The following is a 16,456-nucleotide window of genomic DNA, read 5'->3' on the forward strand; positions in this document are numbered from 1 at the left end:
AGCACTCTAAAGACTCACTAATTATCAATTAACATGAAGAGGAAGTTGGAAATGATATCTAGACTTTTAACTTCCATACTAAAAAGTCTGTATTAGAGGTCAGAATTGAACCCTGAGAGACTTTAGACTTTGAGAGCTCTTGCCATACTCCCCTTCTTTGTTAAGCTGTCAGTAATTCTCCTGCTAGGCATATGCCCCACGGAGATCATTGTTAAAAAGAAGCACTCCATATACATTGACATTTATAGCAGCATTTGTGTGTGTGTGTGTGTGTGTGTGTGTGTGTGTGTGTGTGTATGAGTTATAGGAAAGAACTAGAAACAATGATCCCTTATACGGTACATGAATATAAAGGAATATTACAGTGTCGTAAGAAATGATACATTTGATGAATACAGAGAAGCATGGAAAGATCTACATGAACTGATGCAAAGTGAAGTAAACAATATAGGAAAACAATATAGCTGCAAAAATGTAAATAAAAAAGAACAACCAAAAATGGATGTTGTGAAATTATAAAGAGCAAGTTTGACCCCAAGGAAGAAATATGAGATGATACCTCTTTCTGCTCTTTTTCAGGGGGATATGAAGGTGGGAGAAGGCATGGTTGTGGAACATTGAATTTCGTATCAACCTTTTTTCAACGCATTAATTGATTTTGCTATTTTTTCTTCTTCCTGTTTGTCTTTTTTCTTAAAAATGAAATATAAACAATTTTTTGTACAATTAATGATTTCATAGGCAGAGGAAGAGACGGATACAAAGATTTTCGACAATATAAAAACAAAATATAGTAATAACAATCCATTTTTAAAATGACTATCCCTGAGTAGAAAATCGGGTCCTTGAAGTCTGGTTCTCTGTCATTTTTGTCTTCTAACTCTTGCATTAGGCACCATGCCTGAGAAGTAGTAAAAATTTGTTGAATAGGACTGACGGAAATTAATTGTCACTTTGTAAAAGTTCAGTATGTACCTAGTAATGACACCAATTTTAGAAAAGAAATTGGTTGTAAATAAATTTCATGTGGCTAAGTAATTGTGTTTTATTGGTAGATCTCATGAGCTACTAGTTCCAGTCATTAAAACAGGTGGAATTCATTTTTCTTTGTAAAGCCCTTCTTAGTGACAGAGTTGTCAATCAAAATCCCTGTTATTTGTGAATCTAACATGATACTCGTGTTCAAGAAGATTTTGATTGACAGGCAAGTGTTAGAGATAGCACAGAGGTCAGCATTTTCCTGACAGCTTGACAAAGGGAATATTGCATCATCTTTATGTTTCATATAGACAGGAACATCTACAGCTCTTTCTTTATAGAAACAATTCATGATACTGGATTAAAACTATTATAAACCATGCTCAGCTATTTAAATAAAAACAAAAGAAACCATTTAAATTTTTCCAGCACCAGCCAAATGCCCTCTCTTTAATAAGTACTTAATATCTGTTTGATTGAATTTTTGGTTTATATTTTTAAGTACTTGGTTTTATGATTAATTGAATCTTTTTTTCTTGAAGTTTGTTTTTTATTTGAAAAGTCTTCAAAATGAAATAGTCAATTAAGTAGAACTACCATTAGCTCAAATTACTATATGAAAATCATCCTCCAACATGTTTAAAGTTCTACCTATTTCCTGGTCATGTAATTATGATTTCTTGTTAAGTTAAAGGAACTCAGGAAACCCTATTCTTCTCCTACACAATGCCAACGCAGTGGGCCCACTGCTCTCCAAAAGGGGCCTTCTCTTGCCTTGCCACAGAGGTCCATTTTCCCATTCTCTTAAGTTAGGGGTCTTAAGATGTTTTCTCAGCCTCTGCTGTTCTAAATACTCTTTGTCAATTGGTCTCTTAAGTTGTCTCTTTGATTACTGAAATTACCCGTACTATGTAGGAGATTGACTTTAAATTTCAAACTTTAAAACAGTACAGCTAGAGTTCTCTTTCAACAAGCTTTAAGGGGCCACCAAGATTGTAGCCTAGAAAGTTTTTGCCAAGGATATAAAAGAGCAGTTCATACTGTTTATTTTCTTAGAGAAAGTAAATATTTGTTATATACACTGATCAGCAATTACATGCCAGGAAAGTACAAAGGGAGTCATTTTGTCTATTTCAAAGCTGTTTCCTTATTATTCCTTCCAATACTAGGTGGGAATACAGTTTATTGGATCATAGATCTAAAGACGGAAGAAACCTCAGGGATCATGTCATCCAAACTCCTTTATTTTAGATTTTAGGAAATTAATGCCCAGGAAAATTAAATGATTGACCAAGGTCACATAGTAATGAAAAGGGATGAGATATTAGCTCAAGTCATGCTACCCCTCTAATTTAAATAATTCCAATAAAAATTAACATTTTAAAATATGTTGGCAATTACATCTCAGTAGAAGGAAACTGTACTGAGAGTCAGGACGCATGCTTTCTACATCCAGATCTGCTATTAACTAGCTGCGTGACCTCTGGACTTTGGTTTCCACATTTGTCGAAGAAGATAGACTAATTCATTAGTTAGTTCCACTAAATAATCTCTTTAGTCTCTTCTAGCTCTCAAATGTTATCTTTAGAGTTCCATGTTTTCTATCAACTATACGCAAATTAGTGTGATCTGCTCAATAGTAAGTAGTCTCTCACTTAAATAAGAACTAGATCTTGAATCAACGTAGTTTTAAATGGATATAAGTTCAAGTCATAATATTATGATCAAAGACTTAACCCAGAAGGGAACTTCAAGTGCACTGAGTTCACTCCACTCTGCCATTTTATAGATGAGGAAACTAAGGCTCCCAGACATTATGCAACTTGCCTAGGTTGATATAGACAGTAAATGTCTGAGATGGGGTTTTAATCCAGATCTCCTTGACTTCCATTCCAACGTTCCCCACCCCTGTTCTATCCATTATGCCATACTACCTCTCCAACTCAATTCTGCAAACATTTATTAAGTGTCTGTTAGATTCTCAGCTTACAAAGGCTAAAATGAAACTCTTACTGCACTCAGATTATTTCTACTGAGTGCGTGTGTACATGTCTTTGGACCTAGACATAAAGAAAAAGTTTAAAATTGAATAATTTTCTTTATATTTCAATATTTCAGTGGATTTGTGATCTCACAGATGTGGGGATTCTTTCCATCATATGGTTTCACAAATAATCCCTAACTTCTCATCACATGTAATTCTTGTCTGGGTTCTTCTATATGTCCTCCACAGTTCTTTTTTTTTAAAAAAAAAAAAAGGTCATTCACATAAGGAATTTTATGATATATCAATGAAATCATTATACGTAAATTTTCAACCATATGACTGCTATCAATGTAAAATATTCAAACTAATTACCACAATTTTATTCACTCAGTATATGCATTCATATTCAACTCAATCCAACAAGCAACTTTTTAAACAAATACTATATACAAGACACTATACCAAATGTAGATTCAGAAGCAAATAGAAGATAGTCCCTGCCCTCAACTGGTTTACATTTACATGTATTTATGCAGATATTGAATGTACAAATACACATATATAACCTTTATCTTGGTACCAAGGATACATTTTAGGGGATTTCACAATTCTCTGGCTCCTTGCTCCATTCCAGATAATATAGGACCTTTAGTCTCTCTCTCTCTCTGTCTCTGTCTCTGTCTCTGTCTCTGTCTCTCTCTCTCTCTCTCTCACACACACACACACACACACACACACACACACACACACACAGCATCCTCTGTCTAGTCACCAGCTCCCATCATATAAGTTCACAGTCTAAAAGCAGAAATAGATTTATGGCCATAGGAAACATATAGGACTCAAATCATAGCCCACAGAATACAGCACTGACCACTAGTGAGCATGAGAATTTGTTGACTCTACCTACCCATGGGTCCACAGAATTTCATTGATTTATAATACTGTCCTGGTTAAGACTGAAGCAAGAGAAACCCTGAGGTAGCTCCTCCACAGAAGTTATTGTTACCTAGACAATAGTGTTTTCCTTCTGGCTATTTAGTTGTCTGCAGTCCACAACTCATGCCTGTTACTGAGAAGTAGATGCCATCACCATCACTGATCCCCAGATTGGGTCCTTATCACCACTGCGTGCTACTTGTGGATAATAATGATTACTTCCCCCCACCTTGCCTTTCCCACTTTTCTTCTCCCCCCATCCTTCCCCCCACCACTGTCATTTAATTCCCTGGGCACTTTCACAACCAACACTACTGCACAAAACGCAGGTATATTTTTCTAGTCTTTATTATTACAGATACCATGACTCCTGGCTAAACATAAACATAAAATTTTTCCAAGGATCTACAGAAACTAGCTGCCTTTATATCTTAGAAATGGATCTATCTCCCCAGTTTCATTTTGCCTTCTAATTACTAATGCCTCCTCACCCTTAATATGAGGGTGGTATGTCTCCCATAGGAGGACCTTCATTAGGGTCTCAAATATTAGGAGATGACTTCATTCTCTCTCCAATGGTTTCTCAGTCCCTCATAGTTTTCCCAGGGAGAGTCAGGTATGATTATTTAAATTTCCAAGGTCTTCTTTCTGAAACTTCTGCAAGAGTTTTGAACTTGCAGATCACTAACTCTTTTTAGTATTCTGATATCTGTGTTTCCATATAGCTAGTTTTTTTCAATTTTATGCATTATATTTTATGCATTTAGAGAATGGATTCAAATTTTTAAAAATACAAGTCATTCCCCAATTGATAAATAGTCAAAAGATATGAACAAGCAGTTTTCAGACAAAGAAATCAAAGCTATTGATGGTCATATGAAAAAAATGCTCTAATTCACTATTGATTAGAGAAATACAAATTAAAACAGCTCTGAGATACCAGCTCACACCTATCAGATTGGCTAATATGACAAAAAATGACAAATGTTGGACGGGATGTGGGAAAATCAGGATACTAATGCACTTTTGGAGTTATGAACTGATTCAACCATTCTGGAGAGTGATTTGGAACTATGACCAAAGGGCTATAAAACTGTGCATATCCTTTGACCCAGCAATACCGATGCTATGTCTATGTCTCAAAGACAGCCCCTCTAAAAGAGGAAAAGGACCTATTTATACAAAAATACTTATAGAAACTCTTTTTTTGGTGGCTAAGAATTGAAAAATGAGGGGATGCCCATCAGTTGGGGAATGGCTAAACAACTATGGTACATGATTATGATGAAGTACTATTATGCTATAAGAAATGACAAGCAGGATAATTTCAGAAAACTTGGAAAAACTTACATGAACTGATGCAAATTGAAGTCAGCAGCACCAGGAGTGACAGCAATATTGTATGAAGAAGAACTGTGAATGACTTAGTTATTCTCAGCAATACAGTGATCCAAGACAATCTCAATGGACTAACGATAAAGCATACTATCTGCCTGCAGAGAAAGAACTAATACTGTCTGAACACAGACTGAAGCACATTATTTTTTACTTTCATTCTTTTTTATGTACAAAATGACTAATACAGAAATATTTTACATGATTGCACGTGTGTAAATTATATCAGATTGCTTACCATCTTGGGGAAGGGGAAGGAAGGAGGGAGAGATATAATTTGGGACTCAAAGCTTTTAAATGTTAAAAAAATATTTTGACATGTAATTAGAGAAAAACAAAATATTATGTTTTTAAAAAAATCATTGTTGTGAGAAAGGACCCTTCTGGCTTCATCAGGATGCGAAAGAAGTTCTTGGTAAAAATAATAATAATAATAAGTTTAAAAATCCCTGCTCTAAGTTCAAATCTGGCCTCAGACACTTCCTAAATGGTTGATCCTGGACAAGTCACTTCACCCTGTTTGCCTCAGTTTCCTCATCTGTCAAATGAACTGGAGAAGGAAATGTCAAACCACTCCAGTATCTTGGCCAAGAAAACTCCACATGATTGGGGAAAAAACCTAAACAACTACAATAAATAAATTATAAATATATCAAAAAAAAAAATCCCTGCTCTAGGAGAAAAGGACAAGGGGGATGATTTTTTCACCCCCATATGTATTTGCATAGAGACAGATATCGAATGATTTGCTTGAACCACCTCTAAAGCACTATGAATTACCTTTTGATATATAAGCATATGAAATTATAATTCATAAGTCTTCCCATGGCATATGACATTTTCTCTCTACTATTGAGTTGCCTATATTGTAAAAATATTGCAGCTTTTCACCAGGAATCAACAATAGGAAAAAAATTTTTACCAAAAACATATATCTTTGTGTGTGTGTGTGTGTGTGTGTGTGTGTGTGTGTGTGTGTGTGTATAAAGCATGTGCAAACACATGGTAAAAGATTACATAAAGTTTTAGAAAACATCAGTTTTAAAATGAAAATAATTTCTTGATTATAGACTTTATTCTCACCTAACACAAACTATGAAATGTATACAAAACAGAGCAAAAAAAGTTTCATGGGGGGAGTTGGAGCCACGATGGCAGAGTAGAAAGACTCACATACTTTAGTTCTTCCCTCACAGCCCATAAAATACCTGTAAAGAATGACTCTCAACAAATCCTACAGCAGCAGAAGCCACAGAACAATGTAGTGGAGCCCAGGAGTAGTTCCAGCCCAGGGTGATCTGGAAGGCCAATGGGAAAGGTCTGTTGCACTGGATGCAGAACAGAGCCCAGCCCATCCTTGACCGCACAGCACAGGGAGGAGGACCAGAACAGGCCTTGGGGACAGAATCCTCAGCAGCAGCAGTTTACAGATCCCTCAACTCACAGGCAACAAAGGTCAGTGAGAGGGCTTTTTCAGCTGGCCAAGAAGGGAGCAAGATCTCCCCATAGCTCAGGCCCCAGGCAGCAGCAGCAGAGGCCTTAGCTGGTGGCAGTGGCTCCCATGGCAGGCAGCCACCAGCATTCATTGTTGGAGGCCTCATCGTAAAGCCCCTGGGGGAATTGAGAAGCTTATCAGAACCTCAACCCTGAGTGGTGGCCCTGCCCCCACCTAAAGCTCCTGGGGGAATTGAGCAGCTGGTCTAAATCTCTGTGCTGGTCTGGCAGAACTGGAGGCAAGGTTGTGGGGAGAAAATTCTACTACTCGAAGATTCTGGGCACAAAAGTTTTCTGGTTGCTCCCAGACCAGTGTTCAGGGTTGATTGTGCCACTTTTAAGAAACTGAGATCTTACAGGTCCCCAGAGTATACCCTACTCTTGACAAAGGACGCAAAAGTCAAGTAACTGCTTGGGAAAATACCCAAAAAAGGGAAAAAAAATAAGACTAGAGAAGGCTACTTTCTTGGTGAACAGGTATCTTCTCCCATCCTTTTGGATGAGGAAGAACAATACTTACCATCAGGGAAAGACATAAAAGTCAAGGCTTCTGTGTTCCAAACATCCCAAATAAATATTTAATAGTCTCAGGCCATGGAAGAGCTCAAAAAGGATTTTGAAAATCAAGTAAGAGAGGTAGAGGAAAAATTGGGAAGAGAAATGAGAGTGATGCAAGATCATGAAAAGTGAGTCAACAGCTTGCTAAAGGAGACCCAAAAAAATGCTAAAGAAAATAACACCTTTAAAAATAGGCTGACTCAATTGGAAAAAGAGGTTCAAAAAGCCAATGAGAAGAATGCTTTCAAAAGCAAAATTAGCCAAATGGAAAAGGAGGTTCAAAAGCTCACTGAAGAAAATAGTTCTTTCAAAATTAGAATGGAACAGATGGAGGCTAATGACTTGATGAGAAACCAAGAAATCACAAAACAAAACCAAAAGAATGAAAAAATGGAAGATCATGTGAAATACTTCATTGGAAAAACAATTGACCTGGAAAATAGATCCAGGAGAGACAATTTTAAAATTATAGGACTACCTGAAAGCTACGATCAAAAAAAGAGCCTAGACATTATCTTTCATGAAATTATTAAGGAAAACTGCCCTGATACTCTAGAACCAGAGGGCAAAATAAATATTGAAAGAATCCACTGGTCACCTCCTGAAAGAGATCCAAAAAAGAGAAACTCCTAGGCACATTGTAGCCAATTTCCAGAGTTACCAGGTCAAGGAGAAAATACTGCAAGCAGCTAGAAAGAAACAATTCAAGTATTGTGGAAATACAATCAGGATAACACAAGATCTAGCAGCTTCTACATTAAAGGATTGAAGGGCATGGAAAATGATATTCCAGAAGTCAAAGGAACTAGGACTAAAACCAAGAATCACCTACCCAGCAAAATTAAATATAATACTTCAGGGGGGAAAATGATCTTTCAATGAAATAGAGGACTTTCAAGCATTCTTGATGAAAAGATGAGAGCTGAACAGAAGATGTGACTTTCAAACATAAGAATCAAGAGAAGCATGAAAAGGTAAACAGGAAAGAGAAACTATAAGGGACTTACTAAAGTTGAACTGTTTACAATCCTACAGGCAAAGACAATATTTGTAACTCTTGAAACTTTTCTCAGTATCTGGGTAGTTGGAGGGATTATACCCAGAGAGAGAGAGAAACAGAGAGAGAGAGACAGAGACAGAGAGACAGAGACAGAGAGACAGAGAACACAGGGTCAGTTGAATAGGAAGGGATCCTATCAAAAAATAAAATAAAATTAAGGGCTGAGAGGGGAATATACTGGGAGGAGAAAGGGAGAAATAGAATTGGGCAAATTATCTCTCATAAAAGAGTCAAGAAAAAGTCTTTTCAATGGAAGGGAAAAGGGAGGAAGTGAGAGGGGAAAAGTGAAGCTTACTCTCGTCACATTTGGCTCAAGGAAGGAATAAAATGAACACTCAATTTGGTATGAAAACCTATTTTGCAATACACGATAAGCAGGGTGGGGGGATAATGGAAGGGAGGGCAAATGGAAGGAGGGAGCAATTTGAAGTAAACACTCTTGGGGAGGGACAAGGTCAAAAGAGAATAGAAGAAATCAAGGTGGAGGGAAATATAGTCTTATACAACATGACTATTATGGAAGTCATTTACAAAAATATACATATATAGCCTTTATTAAATTGCTTGCCTTCTCAGTGGGGATGGGTGGGGAAGGAGGAAGGAAGAGAAATTGGAACTCAAAGTTTTAGAAACAAATGTTGAGAATTGTTTTTGCATACAACTGGGAAATAAGAAATGCAGATAATGGGGTATAGAAATTTATCTTGCCCTACAGGACAAAAGAGAAGATAGGGATAAAGAAAGGGAGGGATGTTAGAAGAGAGGGCAGATTGATGGTAGAGATAATCAGAATGCTTGGTGTTTTGGGATGGGAGGGAGGGGAGAGATGGGGAGAAAATTTGGAACTCAATATTTTGTGAAAATGAATGTTGAAAACAAGGTAAATAAATAAATAATTGATTTTTAAAAGTTTCATTAAAAAATCATAAAAATTTTTACTTAAAACATGCAACATTTAATTGAGAATGTCTAACATATTATTAATATCAGATATATAAATGTTTTACCTAAATCACCCCCGTTTACCTCCACCACTTGAAATAGTTGGTTTCCTTCCATCTCAGGTCAAGAGCCACCTTCTTTGTCGATACAGTGCTTGACCTAGAGTCAGAAAGACCTGAATTTAAATCCAGCTTGAGACATTTATTAGTTGAGAGACCCTGGGTTAGTCACTTGACCTCTGCCTGCCTCAATATAATAGTAGCACCTACCTCACAGGTGAGGGTAAAATGAGATAATGTTTGTGAAGTTTTGCAAATCTTAAAATACTATCTAAATGGTAGCTATCATTATTTACCATTATTATTCCCCTAACTGTTAGTTACCTAGACAACCTTGTATTTGTTTTGTACGTATCTGATGAATCCTGATTAATTTTGCTACAACATGCTTCCTGTCATATTTCATAGTCTTAAACTTTTATCATTTGAAGGGCTATTGGTGTCCCTCTATGGTCTGTTTTAACTTTGGCCCAAAGCAATTATGACCCAGTCAGTGGAAAGGCATTCTTTAGGTTACCTGAGTTTATTACTATTTCATCCACATTACAATACCTGCCTAAATGGATAGAACTTGGGAATAATAGCTCACATTTATATAACATTCTAAGGGTTTCAATGTACCATCTTCAAAGTACTTGAGTAACATAAATAGCACACACATTGTTATTCTCATTTTGTAAATGAGAGAAATGAGACTAAGAGAGATTATTATCCAATATAATGCAGCTAGTAAATTTCAGAGAGGAGTCTAGGTCCAGGTCTTCTTACTCTGAGACAGTGTGATCTTGGACCTCTCAGTAGGGTGGTATCACTTCACAGTGGAAAAAGGTGATAGTTCCTCTGTGTTCTACCAGTGTCATCCCACAACAGATTAAAACACTGTATTCAGTTCTTGTCATCTTGATATAAAAAGGATATTAATGAACTGTAGCATGTCTGGAGGAAGGCAGACGATCATGATGATAGAAGGCCTTGAGCTCTTGTCGTATGATGATTATTTAAATAAAGTGGGGTTGTTTAACCTGGAAAAACCTGAAGAAGAGAAGACTGGAAGGGTGGGGAAGGAAGGAATGAAAGCCATCATTAAAAATATAAAGGACTATCATTTGGGTGGATTAGACTTTTTCTTTTGGTAGGAAGTTGTAAAGAAGGCAACAGGCTTAATGTCTGGTAAAGACTTCCTGACAATCAAAGCTGTCCAAAGTGACATAGGTTGCCACAAGAAATAGTGGATTCATTAGAGGTCTTTAAGCAAAGAACGGATGACTACTTTATACATGTGTGTATACATACATACTATATATATATTTTATATATATGCATATGTACATATATATATATGTAATTCATCTATAACTCTAAGTTACAATAAAGATTCCTTTCAGACATGGAATGGGCTGGGTGGTTACTAAGGGCCTTCCACTTTTCAAATTCTGTGAGTTCACCCCTCTTCCCACACCAAGAACGCTTTCTTGGTTTTCCTAGTCTGAGGTGGAGAACCTGCAGCCTCAAGGCCACATGTGGCCTCTAGGTCCACAAGTGCAGCCCTTTAACAAAATCCAAACTTCACAGAATAAATTCCCTTAATAAAAGGATTTGTTCTGTAAAATTTGGACTCAGTCAAAAGGTTGCACTCAAGGACTAGGGCTTAGTCATTAGTACCCTCCATCCAAAAATATATTTATTTTGTAAAATAAAAAAAGTTATATTTACTTATCACTGTGTTGTATCCTTCTGAACTGGGGTTCTGAAAGTTAGTCAGTTCTATAAACTCCTCAGATTAATGATTTTAAATTATTGAAGAAAGTGCCATATTTCAGTTAAAATTTAATAAAAATAAAGATGTAATTTTTCCCAATCCAAGTTCAAGAACTCATGGAAATCTATCCACAGACTCCCTGGGGGACAGTGGACCCCAGATGAAAAGCTCTGCTCTGGTAGAATGTAAGTTCCTTGAGGGCGAGGATTCATTGTTTTTGTCTTTGTATGCATGGCACTTAGTAGAGTATCTGGCACATAGTAGGTACTTAATAAATGCTTGTTGAATTGAAATGAACTATATCACATTCCTTCCCATAAAAATGAATGTGTTCATTACATTCATTTTTTCATTCAACATACTTTTATTTAACAAACAATATTAGTCTGTCTAGACTTCACAAAAATCCTCCATTTTATATATTTTAATGTATGAGATTTGTTTAAACAAGAATCAACTTGCAATGAATTACAACGAATATTAATATTCAATGATAGATCTAGGACCTGAAAAAGGTGAGGTTCAGAAACTGTAGAATGTTAAGGGTACTTTTAAAAACTATGGTTAAAGTATTATACTGCCAGAGTATTATAACAGGTAAAATTAAAATTTGCAATGTTGCATAATGATTTGATTGAAACGTTTTAAAATTTCTTATACCAAAGCTGTTTTCATATTTTCCTAAGGCAATTGCTTAAATTACTCGTTTTCAACCTGGCCTTTGTAAGAGTGTAAAGGTTTCGTTTTGTTTTGTTTGGCTTTTATATGTGAGTTGCATTGCTTAGCCATATGGGAGGCCTGAAAGTTTGCTTCAGGGCTGACAAGATGTACATTTAGAACTGAATGGAAAAACACACACACACACACACACACACACACACACACACACATACGGTTATTTGAAAACACCAGTTCTTCAACTTTTATTAGCTGACAGTACCAGAAACCAGTTTTTTTTTTTAAAGACAAGTTAAACACCGTCGAGATCCTTCGAAATAATGTCATATTATCCAATTTGAGAAAAAGATAATTAAAGGCAATATGAGTTTAATAGCAGTAGCTAGTAAAATTAACTTTCGTGCTTTCAAAAACTTCAGTCACTTTCACAAGAATCAAACAATGATCTTTTGAATTGATATCAGAACAACACAGAATTTCCCTTTGCATGCACATGAAATCCAGAAACATTAAATGGATAAAGATGTCCAAGATCTTGCCCAATAAGTGTGAGTTAAAATAAAACCAAGAGACATCAAGCAAGTCATTTAGCCTCTCTGTGAATCAGTTTCCTCATCTATAAAACAGGAGAGGGGCTAGGTCTCTAAGTTCCTCCCATCAATTAACTGTAATTTTGTGATCCTACAAAGCATAGCATTATGAAAAGTGTCATCTTCATTTTCTAGGATAGAAACAAGTTTTAGACTACAACTTTTTCTTCATGAAAATTCAATAACTTCCTCAATAAATAATTTCTCAAAATATTCCTACATCTGAAATGACCTAATGAATTAATACCCTTATTCCTTGGAGCCTTGGATAAATGTGTAGTCTCATTGGTGTGTCTGACTCCTCTAAGACCCCATATCCTCTCTATGGCTTTTTATCCTACCTGACTTTTATCCTTGGCCCTCTGCAAATCTACTCTAGTTCTTTTTCCTTTTCCTTTTTTTGAGGCAAACAGGGTTAAGTGACTTCCCTAATGTCACACAGTCAATAAGTTTCAAGTATCAGAGGTTGGATTTGAACTCAGGTCCTCCTGACTTCAGAGCCACCTGCCTAACTGCACCTATTCTAGTTCTTTTGCAATCTTAAGGGTATCAAGGTAGCCCTTAACCTTTCCCACCAGCAGCTTGATACACCACAAACCCATTTCCTTTTCTGGTCATCTATGTAATTGATCATGTCTTTCCATTCAGTACTTCTGACCTGCTGTCAGAGTTCAGAGACATCACCATCTTGGAATTATTGGCAGCCATGATGTCCACTCCTGTGTATGTCATCTTGGTAGACCTTTCAATGGACTTATTGTTGTTATTGTTCCATCATGTCTAGATCTTTGGGAGCTCATGGACCTTACTGTCCGTGGGATTTTTTTTGGCAAAGATACTGGAGTGGTTTGACATTTCCTTCTCCAGTGGATTAAGGTTACATGACTTGCTCAAGGTCACACAGCTAGTGTCTGAGACTGCATTTAAACTCAGGTCTTCCTGACTTCAGACTCAGTACTCCATCCACTGAGCCATCTAGCTGCCCTACTTATTACTTAGCATAAATTACTTTTCCATGGCATATTACAACATTATGATTGGTAGTATCACCAGTTATTATAAAACAATTAACCAATTTCACACATAAGATGATTTACTGACATTCCTTAGGAACTCACATCATATTGCACGTCACTCATCTAATAAGTTTATGCTTTTCTCAGTCAAATGAAATAATAAAGGATATCAAAGAAGCAGTGTAGAAGAGAAGATGGAAAGACCTGAGATCAAGCCCACCTCTGTCACAGACTGGCTGTGTGACCCCAGGCAAGTCCCATGACTTAACATTGCCCCTAGAAAACTCTTTAAGACTGTAAATTGCAGAGAAGTTATTGATCTCAATTGATAAAAGGGTATTTCTTCAATTGGGAGTTCCTTAAGACTGTCATGAGAGAGATGTATGAATAGGAAAGCAGAGGAACTAGCCATTTAGAAAGAGTAAGGGATAACTGTTAGGTGGCTTGCATTCTCCATTAAGTATCCTTGAAAATTCAGTTGATGGGAGGAAGAGTCCTAGCAAATTCATTTTATCTGCTGTGGAATATTGATGGGCAGACGTGGGTAAGCATCACAAAGATCAAGAAAACATGAATGGATTAAAATTTGGAACAGTGAAAGAAGTAACCAAAAAGCCTCAAAATAAATATCTCATTAAATTTTAAAACACTCTTGAAAGTTATCTACTATGATTTCATCACCCATTACAGATCTGTGAGGTCATACTGCGTTAAATCAGCTTCTCGGAGCTGGATCATAGGTCAAAGATGCTCCCATTTGAATAGACAGGTTCTATTAAGTGAGCCTGAGCCTTTCAAATGCCTCCATCCAGTTTAAGTTGGTCATAGCTTCTTTATACAAATAATCTATTTTATACTCCTTTGAGATTATTGTTTTCTTTTTTTTCCCCTTGCAATTAGACCTGGACTTTTCCAAGACAGTCATTGTCATGTATCTGTTGCATGTGAGGGAAGCTGCAATTCATTTGTCCTGAGAGAAGGTCAGGAGGCAGTAGGAGTTTCATAGTCATAGAAAGTCAACCTGACAGCTTGTGTTGATGGGAGCCCCTCTGACCTGCTCCATGGCAGGAGTCCAAAATGGCATGTAATCCTTTTTTAATATGTGTTTTTACAGATGAATCACCAAGTTGCTGATCACTCTGAGCTGTACTGGGACATGCAGAGTCAGGTATTGTTCAGTGTTACACTGCACAGATATCTCTGTCATATCCTTGATCCCGGACTTATGGGGGCTGATTATAACACCAGCTCAGCCAGGAAACTGGGTATTAATCTCATTATGTGTTTCAAGGTCCAAAAACTAATTCAAAATATTTGGAATATATGTTTGATGTTTTATTTGATGGTGTAACTTTTTTTTTGAAGAAAAACTAAAATACAACAAGGTTTTATGCACTGCAGTTTTTAAGACATAAGTAGAATTTAAATCACAGAAAAATGCTTCTCAATGTGTGTTGATCAGCAAAAATAGAGGCAAGAAAGAAATGCTTATAGGACCATGAATGTGCAAAATTGCTCATAAATAGATTAAATTTTAGACTTCATAAAAACATGGCTCACGAGTTTGAATACACTATTGTTACTGGGGGGTTTTCTTACGGTTTCCTCATCCTTTTTCTGTAGGTGCTACTTCGTTTGCCTTGGACCTTCAACTCTTAGCAGAACTTTATTATTTTCTTTTGTCAGAAAATGATGTGAGGCTCTATAAGCTAAAGGGTGATATAAGTAGAGTGTTAGGACAGAGACTCCATGTTCCCATAATGCTTAGGACCAAAGGAGCCTCACTCACTGGAGAAAAATCTCTGTGAACTACACCCCTCAGAAGCCTGTTTCTGGATTCTGTAATATGGCAACAACTCCCATCATGAACTCTGTTTGATGAGGATCCTTATGGTGACTGCAGTTCAAGTCTTCAGGATGTGATAAGAAGGATTGATGTATGGGATAAGAAAAAAAGTGGCAGCCCCATCTAGGTCAGACCAGATGGCAGAAGCTCCAGGAGTGCCAAGAGAGGTCAGAATACTAAACTTGAGCCACTGCCATGAGACAAGGCAACAATGATTGCAATAATTTTCTCATTGTCAAGCTGAGAGGAATGTACTTCCAAGACCTGGGGCACTTACAGGTTAAGTTACTGGCCCAGTGTCACTCAGTCAGTATGTTGGGGGGTGGAACTTGAATCTGATTCTTTCTTACTCAGAGGTTAATTCTCTACTTACTGTGCCATATTGCCTTTTATAACCATCAGAATAAAAAGTCTTGACTCCAGAAAGTCGGACTTTTATTACTCTGAGTACTACAAGCAGGGAAGGTGGCACAGTATGATGCACACACTGAATTTGCAGGTTTGTATTTGGTGTCAAAAGACCCTGACAGAACCAACTTTCCCATTTACTATCTATGTGACTTTGGGCAAGCGACTTCACCTCTTGGGACTGTATCTTCATCTGTAAAATGACAGAGTTCTAGGTTGTCTTCCCACTCTAGATCTGGGATTCTATGATCTTGAATTTGGTTCATCAGCTTGCATTCTGATGGGGGTAGGAAGTCTTGAGAATGAATGAGATGGTTCACCTTTGGGCTTCATTTAATTCCTTTTATCCAAGAACTTTGAGTTAATCAACTAAAGAGGAAGAATTTCTCCCTCTTGACAGGGTGAGTAAAGTAGGTTAGCCAAAGTGGAAGCCTGAAAGTTACTGATCTAGCTAGCTAGTACAGGGTCAGGCATATAATATGGCTCTGTCATATCTGGCATGAAGATATCATTGTGACTTGTTCAACCAAGCTTCACGCTAATGTTTGCTTTAGGTAATAAATACATATATGTTGCCATCTCACACCTAGAAGTGCCAGAAATCAATATTTGGCATGTGGGGATGGATTACTGTGATACAGAGAGATGGTGCCAATGCTAGACTTGTGCCTGACCTTTATGACAACAAGAGTGGGAATGTTATTTATGCTCCTGCCAGGAAAGAGATATTTCCCAAAGTAGAAGTGC

This window comes from Notamacropus eugenii, chromosome 7, assembly GCF_028372415.1.
Source record: "Notamacropus eugenii isolate mMacEug1 chromosome 7, mMacEug1.pri_v2, whole genome shotgun sequence".
Lineage (NCBI taxonomy): Eukaryota > Metazoa > Chordata > Mammalia > Diprotodontia > Macropodidae > Notamacropus > Notamacropus eugenii.